Below are 9,828 nucleotides of genomic sequence, written 5' to 3' on the forward strand. Positions count from 1 at the left end.
GCGTTCATTCATTGGATGAAGCCATCGTTCATGCTGACACCTAAATTATCGTTTCTGGCCAGCAAATTATACTATTTCCACAGCACTCTACTGCCCAGAACCAATGCAGCAGCATGTGAACAAGCTATAGCAGTAGCAGCGCTTAGCCTCCACTAACAAGCAGCCAATTGTTGCGAAGGAATGGTTCCTTCCTGACAATAGTGTGCTCAATTGCTGCATGTAAATGGAGCATAATTGTACATCCTAAATGATTGTGAACATTTATAGTGTTCTAATATTACCATTTATTATACAGTGAGGAACATAAGTATTTGAACACCCTGCGATTTTGCAAGTTCTCCCACTTAGAAATAATGGAGGGGTGCATTCCTACTCTGAGAGACAGAATAAAAAAATAATAATAATTCAGGAAATCACATTGTTTGATTTTTAAAGAATTTCTTTGGCTTGCACTGCTGAACATAAGTATTTGAACACCTGAGAAAATCAGTGTTAATATTTGGTACAGAAGCCTTTGTTTGCAATTACAGAGGTCAAACGCTTCCTGTAGTTCTTGACCAGGTTTGCACACACTGCAACAGGGATTTTGGCCCACTCCTCTAGATCTGTCAGGTTTCGTGGCTGTCGCTGAGCAACACAGAGTTTCAGCTCCTTCCAAAGATGTTCTATTGGATTTAGGTCTGGAGATTGGCTAGGCCAATCCAGAACCTTGATATGCTTCTTACGGAGCCACTACTTGTTTATCCGTCTTCAAAGCTTTGACTGAGGGAAGGAGGTTGTTGCTCGAAATCTCACAATAAATGGCCCCATTCATCCTCTCCTTAATACAGTGCACTCGTCCTGTCCCCTTCTCAGAAAAGCACTCCCATAGCATGATGTTACCACCACCATGCTTCACAGTAGGGATGGTGTTCTTGGGATGCAACTCATCCTTCTTTTTCCTCCAAACACGACAAGTGAAGTTTAGACCAAAACATTCTACTTTGTTCTCATCTGACCACATGACTTGCTCCCATGCCTCCTCTGGATCATCCAGATGGTCATTGGCAAACTTTAGATGAGCCTGGACACGTAATGACTTGAGCAGGGGAACCTTCCGTGCAATGCATGATTTGAAACCATGACGGCGTAGTGTTCTACCGACAGTGACCTTTGAAACTATGGTCCCAGCTCTCTTCATGTCATTGACCAGCTCCACCCTTGTAGTTCTGGGCTGATTCCTCACCTTTCTTATCATCAGTGATAGCCCACGAGGTGAGATCTTGCATGGAGCCCCAGTCCGAGGGAGACTGACAGTCGTCTTTAGCCTCTTTCATTTTCTAACAATTGCTCCAACGGTATTTTCACCAAGCTGCTTAGCCATTGCCCCGTAGCCTTTTCTACCCTTGTGCAGGTCCACAATTTTGTCTATGGTGTCTTTTGACAAATCTTTGGTCTTGCCCATGGTAGTAGTTGGCGTCTAAATGACTGTGGGGTGGACAGGTGTCTTTAAAGAGCTCAGACAGGTGCTACTAAGTTAGATTAATGAGTGGAGTAGAGGTGGACTTTTAAAGGCACAGTAACAAGTCTTTGAGAGACAGAATTCTTGCTGTTTCTCAGGTGTTCAAATACTTACAATGGATATAAAATTGATGTTAAAATGTCAGGTTTCTGGAATGTAAAAAAAATGAGACAAAGATAAATCATTCCAGAACTTTTTTCACCTTTAATGTGACCTATAAACTGTACAACTCAATTGTAAAACAAACTGAAATCTTTTAGGTAGAGGGAAGAAAAAATATTAAAATAAAATAATATGGTTGCATAAGTGTGCACACCCTTAAACTAATACTTTGTTGAAGCACCTTTTGAGTATTAGCACTCAGTCTTTTTGGGTATGAGTCTATCAGCATGGCACATTTGGCATATTGACTTGGCAAGATTTGCCCACTCTTCTTTGCAAAAACACTCCAAATCTGTAGGATTGTGAGGGCATCTTCTGTGCACAGCTCTCTTCAGATCACCCCACAGATTTTCAATCGGATTCAGGTCTGGGCTCTGGCTGGGTCATTCCAAAACTTTAATCTTCTGGTGAAGCCATTCCTTTGTTTGGATGTATGCTTTGGGTCGTTATCATGCTGAAAGATGAAGTTCAGCTTTCTAGCAGAAGCCTGAAGGTTTTGTGCCAGTATTGACTGGTATTTGGAACTGTTCATAATTCCCCCTAGCTTAACTAAGGCCCCAGTTTCAGCTGAAGAAAAACAGCCGCAATGCATGATGCTGCCACCACCATGCTTCACTGTGGGTATGGTGTTCTTTTGGTGATGTCCAGTGTTATTTTTGCGCCAAACATATCTTTTGGAATTATGGCCAAAAAGTTAAACCTTGGTTTCATCAGACCATAACACCTTTTGCCACATGCTTTTGGGAGAATTCAGATGTGTTTTTGCAAAATGTAGCCTGGCTTGGATGTTTTTCTTCGTAAGAAAAGGCTTTCGTCTTGCCACTCTACCCTATAGCCCAGACATATGAAGAATACGAGAGATTGTTGTCACATGTACCACACAGCCAGTACTTGCCAAATATTCCTGCAGCTCCTTTAATGTTGCTGTAGACCTCTTGGTAGCCTCCCAGAGCAGTTTTCTTCTCGTCTTTTCATCCATTTTGGAGGGACGTCCAGTTCTTGGTAATGTCCACTTGATGATGACTGTCTTCACTGTGTTCCATGGTATATCTAATGCCTTGGAAATTCTTTTGTACCCTTCTCCTGACTGATACTCTTCAACAATGAGATCCCTCTGATGCTTTGGAAACTCTTTGTGGACCATGACTTTTGCTGTGAGATGCGACTAAGAACATTTTGGGAAAGACCAACTAGAGCAGCTGAACTTTATTTGGGGTTAATGATGGCAGGTATATGCTGACTCCTATTTAACATGATTTTTAATGTGATTGCTTAATTCTGAACACAGCTACATCCACAGCTACATCCCCAGGGTGTGCACACTTATGCAACCATATTATTTAACTTTTTTTGTTTTCTTCCCTCCACCTAAAAGATTTCAGTTTCTTTTTCAATTGAGTGGTACAGTTTATAGGTCACATTAAAGGTGGAAAAAGTTCTGAAATTATTTATCTTTGTCTCATTTTTTTTTACAGCACAGAAACCTATCATTTTAACAGGGGTGTGTAGACTTTTTATATCCACTGTATGTTCAGCAGTGCAAGACAAATACATTCTTTAAAAATCATACAATGTGATTTCCTTTTTTTAATTATTTTATTCTGTCTCTGGGAATGCACCTATAATGTGAATTTCAGATCCTTCCATGATTTCTAAGTGGGAGAACTTTAACATTTTGTTACATAGGTGGTGATCTTAGCAGTAAATGCTACAGGGGTGTTAACTGATATATGCTTGTCCATAGACTGCTCTTTAGACAACATACTTTAGGATATTTTAGGTACATGTATCTCTATGTATGCACAGAATCTCACAAAAGTGAGTACACACAGTGAGTACGACCCCAAACACACCTCCAAGACGACCATTGCCTTGCTAAAGAAACTAAGGGTAAAGTCGCTGGACTGGCCAAGCATGTCTCCAGACCTAAATCCTATTGAGCATCTGTGGGGCCTCCTCAAACAGAAGGTGGAGGAGCACAAGGTCTTGATATTGACACGTTGGGCACAATTTGGCCATTTTCACTTAGGGGTGTACTCACTTTTTTTGCCAGTGGTTTAGACATTAATGGCTGTGTATTGAGTTTTTTGGAGGGAACACCAAATGTACACTGTTATACAAGCTGTGCACTGACTGCTGTACATTGTATCAAAATGTCATATCTTCAGCGCTGTCTTATGAAAAGATATAATAAAGTATTTACAAAAATGTTGGGGGTGTACTCACTTTTGTGAGATACTGTATGGGTAGTATAGGAAGGCGCAAGGGTCCGTCGTTGACAGAAGGTATGTGTCACCGAGGTTCCTGGGTGAAGTAAGAGCCGGTATTTTCAGGTGTCAGCGGCAGCTAATGCTGATTGACACTTTGCTATTTTAGTATGGATGTATAGCTGATCTGGGACGTCTCATACTGGGAATAGCCAAAGTGATGGGTGGGTGACTTCTCCCCACATCCAGGCCGGGTCTTGACTGGCCTATAAAAAAAAAACTGCCAGCAGTGTCAGCTGTGAGTGGATTACTCCTCTCTGACAGTGGAGCTCTGTCAGTCTCTGTGTTGGGACCTGGGAGTTTAGGCCTGGATTGAGGCCTGCTACCTTGTTGGTTTGAAAGCAGGTGGATTCGGCTTTGTCCAAGGACTTCTTTTTTGCCGCATCGTGTGATCGAACACCAGAATCACAAGGTTTTCCTTGAAGCTGACTTTTTGTTTTGTCATTTACTTAATGTGTGAATAAATACTGGACTGTTTAATTCAAAGACTTTGTTGTTGCCTCTATACTGCGTCACTAACCTGCCTACCAGAGTGAATCCTCACAGTAGAAAGAGGTGACAAAAGACATCTCTAGCATCAATAAGTTTGGAGGACTCAGCACTAGATTGACAGACCATAGATTCTAATCAAAAGTAAGTAACACTTCATTTCAAGGTGGCAGAGGGTGCTAGTAACAGGACGCACTGTAATCTTATTTTTTTAATAGAGGATCCTTATCAAAAAGTCATTGTTCAACATAGAAAACCCCTTTAAAGGGTCACTGTGCTTTCAGAAAACTTTTCATAAGTTATATGGACATATCAAACATTTAGATCAGTGGGGATTTCATGCTAAGACCCCCACAATCTCTAGAACAAGGGGAGAGAAGTGCTCACATAGCGCACTGTGTCTCCTCGTTGCATAAGACAGACGCGAGATGGGTCCATAGACTTTGTATTGAATCTATCTCACTTCCTGTCCTGCAGTGAAGAGAGAGAATACACTAAGCAAGCACTTCTTTCCCCTTGTTCTAGAGATTGTGGGGGTCTCAGCGCTCAGACCCCCACCGATCGAAACTTTTGATTGATCCCTATAACATATAAGAAGTTTACTGAAAGCACAGTGATACTTCACAGAAAGTAACTGTAACTGATATGAGTAATATTACAATCATTTTTACATTTTGTTTACCAGTGTGGAGTATTCTATTCACTAGGCTCTTCTGATGTCTATGGGAATTTCTCAGACTACCACTTTCTCTTTTAGACAATGGGGCAAAGTGCTAGTCTGAGGTCATATGTCTCCATAACTGGTGATGCACTAACATAGCTGCAAGCATACTATATCAAGGCTAAATTTAAGGCCTCTTTCACAGGGGCGATATGGATTGTGTCAGGATCTGTTCAGGAAAAAAACTGATGGTTTTGCATCCAAGTTTTTTTCTGTAATTGCGTTCAGTGTGTGCATTTTTTCCATCTGGACTGCATGCATTTTTAACGCTCGTGAATAAAAAAACTAAACAACAATCTCCTAGTAACCATCAGTGACAGATGCATTGCATCCGGATGCCTTCTGTTTTTCACACAAGCCCCATTCATTTCTATGGGGCCAGGGCTGCGTGTAACATGCACAATATAGAACATGCTGCCATTTTTCCTGAATGCAGAGATGATGCGTGAAAAATGGGTCAGGATCAGTCCGGAGGCTGTGTGTTCACTACACGCATCACATCCGGTCCGAAAACTTGCTTGTGTGAAAGAGCCCTAACTATTCAGTACCCTATTATTTTAATGCGACTTTCCCCTAGAGATCTGAATGGGGGTCAGTTATCAATAATGGCGTAATTTGTGCCAAAAACATACTAACGTTACAAATCAAAAGTGGTGATTTGTTTCACCTCATATATCAAAAGGCGCATGCAGCTTGTAAAATGTGACTTTCTAAAATATCAACTTGATTTTCCGCCTATTTCTCTTGATTTGCGACATTTTAACACCAAAAGCACTAAAATGAGACTTTTTAAAACTGAAATGCACCATTTCAGCCACCCCCTGTCCAGACCACACTTGCGACTATTTAAGCATATTTGCGACATTTTCGGGTGGTAGATTGCGACTTTTGTCCCAGACTCGGGACGTTTTTGTCATTGTTTTGTTTTTGTTGAATGACAATTAACTTACGAAACCCTGCAGCTTAGCGCATTTCTATCATCCTGTTTTATTACTTACCTATCATTTGTTCCCACAACAGGCTGGTTTTTCTTTTCATAAATGCAACTTTTTGACTAAAAGTCGCATCTTTATGCCATGAATGTGACTTTTTACACAAAACACCTCCACATAAGCTGGCTTAATTGTCTGCAACAATTTGAGCCATTTCTGCAGATAAGAGGATGATAAATGAGGCATAGTATGCGCCAATATGATAGCCCCACCCCCTTTGACATTTATAACTCATTTCTTTTTGCATTCTTTATGGTGAAAATTCTGGAGAAAACAGTTGTTATATTTGGTGCAAATTAAAACGCCTTTTTTTTTTTGGGCACATTTTACACCATAATTCTGGCGCAACATGCTTTATAAATGTCCCCCAATGTCTTTCTCCTAGATATTAGATTGCATGCAAACATTGTTGATATGGAACTTTTTTAGGAACCATCATTTCCAAATGCAATAAACCAGACTGCAAACCAACAACATTACTGGTCTAAATGTCACCGGTGGTCCCAAATACTGTCAATTCCAAATACAAAGCACATGAACAGTTTTAAAAATAAGAGCCGAAACTTATCCTGACAATTTGTGAAATATAAGAACATCATGTAGGTTGATGTCTACTCAGATTCTTTGTAGATACAAGTAGCAGCTGCGAACTTAACTCAGGGTATCCTTTACATCACAAGCATGCAGCCTGTTTCTTTCAGAAAAAATAATATCTATGATCTTAATCCTATAGGGCAGGCAAAAACCTTTACAAAGCATAATCCTTGTGAAGTCAGGACTGACGCAATGGGCATGATGTCTACCCAATGACAGTTGAAATCACACCAGACCTTTGTAGACCTTTCACTAACCCTGTGGGAGAACAGAGTCCCCAGTCACCCAGGCACATTCCACAAGACAGCTGCTCCTTCCTAGGATAGCAGAATAACTTTCAGCATCAAGAATTAAAGAAGCAATTTCTAGGGGCAGAGAAAGAGAAGAAGAAATACTTACCCTTTCCAACAACAGATCAGATCCAAGAGCGGCAAATGATCTCTATGATGAGTAAATCCAGTCTAGTTATAGCAATCCACAAGGCAAGGGTGCAATCAGATAGATAGGGCTTGTCAGTGAGATGAAGTTGTGCTCTGGTAAAGGCAGTCTGGCCATGCAGAGAGATCCTTGTGAGCCCACTACAGCCTAGGATTAGTGCCAGTCACCTAGGCTTCGATGTAGTGTGGCAGGGCACTGTCCCTGAAGTTGCGAGGACAGATTGTGTGTGAATGTGTCACCACACTGCACAGTGCAAGAGGCTGGGATAAGGCAGGACAGCCCTCTCTGGTCTCAGATTTCACAGGCAACTGGCAGCCAGTGCAATGCTACTGTGGAGATGATATAGACCTCAATACGGTCACTAGCTGCACCGGGGGGATGATATCGAGAGAGGAAGAATAGAAACACATTGCATCAGATACAATCTGCATATGATTTGTTTCAGTGCTGTTGTTCATGCAGCCTATGCAAAATTCTGATCTAAAGAGTCAGGCAGATACATTTACTGATACATTGCAGAAAACCATCAGGACAGGAGAGAGATGGCTGATTGCCTAGAATGGTTATAACTGTACCAGATGTTAGACATAGAGGTCCACATTTACTAATGTGAGCGCGCCTAGTCAGAAATTGTGCTAAAAGTTAATTCAAATCGTCATTTTTTTGGCACAAACAGTGTTACAGACATCCATTGTCAGGAGTGCACCTAGCCGTTCTGCTGCCTGAGGTGAAAATTGAAACAGAGCCCCCTCCCCGTGCCAAATTCTCAACCTAACCCCTTCCCTCCAGCCAGGGTTGCCAACCAGAACTTTTATTTTTCTGGACAACTTGTTCCAAAATCATGGACTGCCAATATTGATTACGGACATTCATAATAAATGATAAAAATGATAAGTAATAAATGCGAATAGCTAAATATACTGGTAGTAACTCATTAGCTGCATGTACTGTCAGCTGTTAAATTATTGTTATTATTAGTTATTATTAAAGCTCCATTCCTTCCATGGCTCTGTACATAAGTATGAAAAGGGGTGCACATACATAATACCAACAATTGCAATAAGCATGAACAAGAAGAGTTACAAATTGGTACAGAAGGAGAGAGGTCCCTGCCCACGAGGGCTTACAATCCATGAGATGATGACAATTACCACTGAAAGATTCTAATCAAGTACCACCAGCCTAAAAAAAAAAAAAATCACAGACACATTCCCTTTTTTTTTACGGACACAGGAAAAAGTTGCTTATTTTTAGGACTGTCCTGGAATTTCTGGATGGTTGGCAACCCTGCTTCCAGCCCTACTGTTAAAGATATACTTGGAAAACATTAAATACAGCACTACAAAACATACACAGTAATACAGCACCACATACCTCGTACACCCATCATGTCTCCTCTGATGTAGCCATTCTTGTTCCTCATCTTCTCCATTTGGACCAGACCACCATGATGATTTCTTTCATCTCTCTACTGAGCTTGACAAACAGATATCTTAGTTTCCTACTTTTCCATCACCCTCCCACCTTCTGAACACCCTAATCCTGTGCCCGCTGTTCTCCCCAATACTATACTGTAGAAACAGTCCCCTGAAAATACTAGTACAACACAGATAGTGCCCCTTGAATAATTATTGGCACATATTGCCCTAAAAAATAACTGTGCAAATAGTGCCCCTGACACTAATAGTGTCATAGACATAATGTCCCCCCAAAATAATTTTGCTAAGCTGATACTCTCCCATAGTAAAGTTCTTCCCAAAGTCCCACCAATAGTAACAATTATCTCTCAGTGTGCACTTAGTGTTAACAATACCCCCAATAATAATGTCCCCCATTGTGCCCCAGAAGTAATAATGCTTTCATAGTGTCTATACTAATAATCATGTTCCCCATAATACCCAATTTGTAAATAAAATCACCATAATGCCCCCAATAGTAATAATTCTCCTTAGGGCTCATGCATATGACCATTGTTGTTCTGCGGTCCATTTTTCAAAGATCCGTTGTTCCACATCTGAGCTTTTTTTTCTCTTATTTAAGTCCTCGTCCGTTCCGTTATTGCACAAAACATATCCATATGGTTTCCGTATTTTTTATATGTTTTTTGTGGATCAGAAACAATAACTTATTAATCACCAAACACATGAGCAATATGGGCTGGGCATAGCATTTCCACAAAATACGGATAAAATACGGATGACATACGGCTGTGATCCGTGTGCGTTCCGTATTTTTTGCGGACCCGTTGACTTGAATGGGGAGTCGGACCGTGAGTTGCGGACAATAATAGGACATGCACTACTTTTTTGCGGAACAGAAATACGGAAATACGGAAACGGAATGAACATGGAGTACCTTCCATTGTTTTTGCCGGCCCATTGAAGTGAATGGTTCCGCATATGGTCCGCAAAAAAAACCCGGAACGGAAGCGGAAAGAAAATACGTTCGAGTGCATGAGCCCTTATAACATGTACCAGTATAAAAATGCCCATTCATAATCTGTGCCAATAGAAAAAATACCCCCTTATAATGTGTAGCAGTACAAAAAACACTGCCTTGTAATGTGCACCAATACAAAAAATTAGCCCTTAAAATGTGCAGCAATACAAAAAAATAACCCTTTATAATGTGCACTGGTACAAAAATCACCCCCTATAATGTGTG

General features: G+C 40.8%; 1 protein-coding gene across 1 annotated transcript in view; it reads right to left on the reverse strand.

Annotated features, from left to right (window-relative positions):
• The window catches only part of ARHGAP24 (Rho GTPase activating protein 24), a 680,670-nt gene extending 673,154 nt beyond the window's left edge, over positions 1–7,516 (reverse strand). The window contains exon 1 of the mRNA XM_044304151.1: positions 7,126–7,516. The gene's annotated coding sequence lies outside the window, so the exon portion shown is untranslated. The remainder of the gene's footprint in view (positions 1–7,125) is intronic.
• Positions 7,517–9,828: the final 2,312 nt, after the last annotated feature.

The sequence above is a fragment of the Bufo gargarizans genome, chromosome 1 (assembly GCF_014858855.1).
Source record: "Bufo gargarizans isolate SCDJY-AF-19 chromosome 1, ASM1485885v1, whole genome shotgun sequence".
Classification (NCBI taxonomy): domain Eukaryota; kingdom Metazoa; phylum Chordata; class Amphibia; order Anura; family Bufonidae; genus Bufo; species Bufo gargarizans.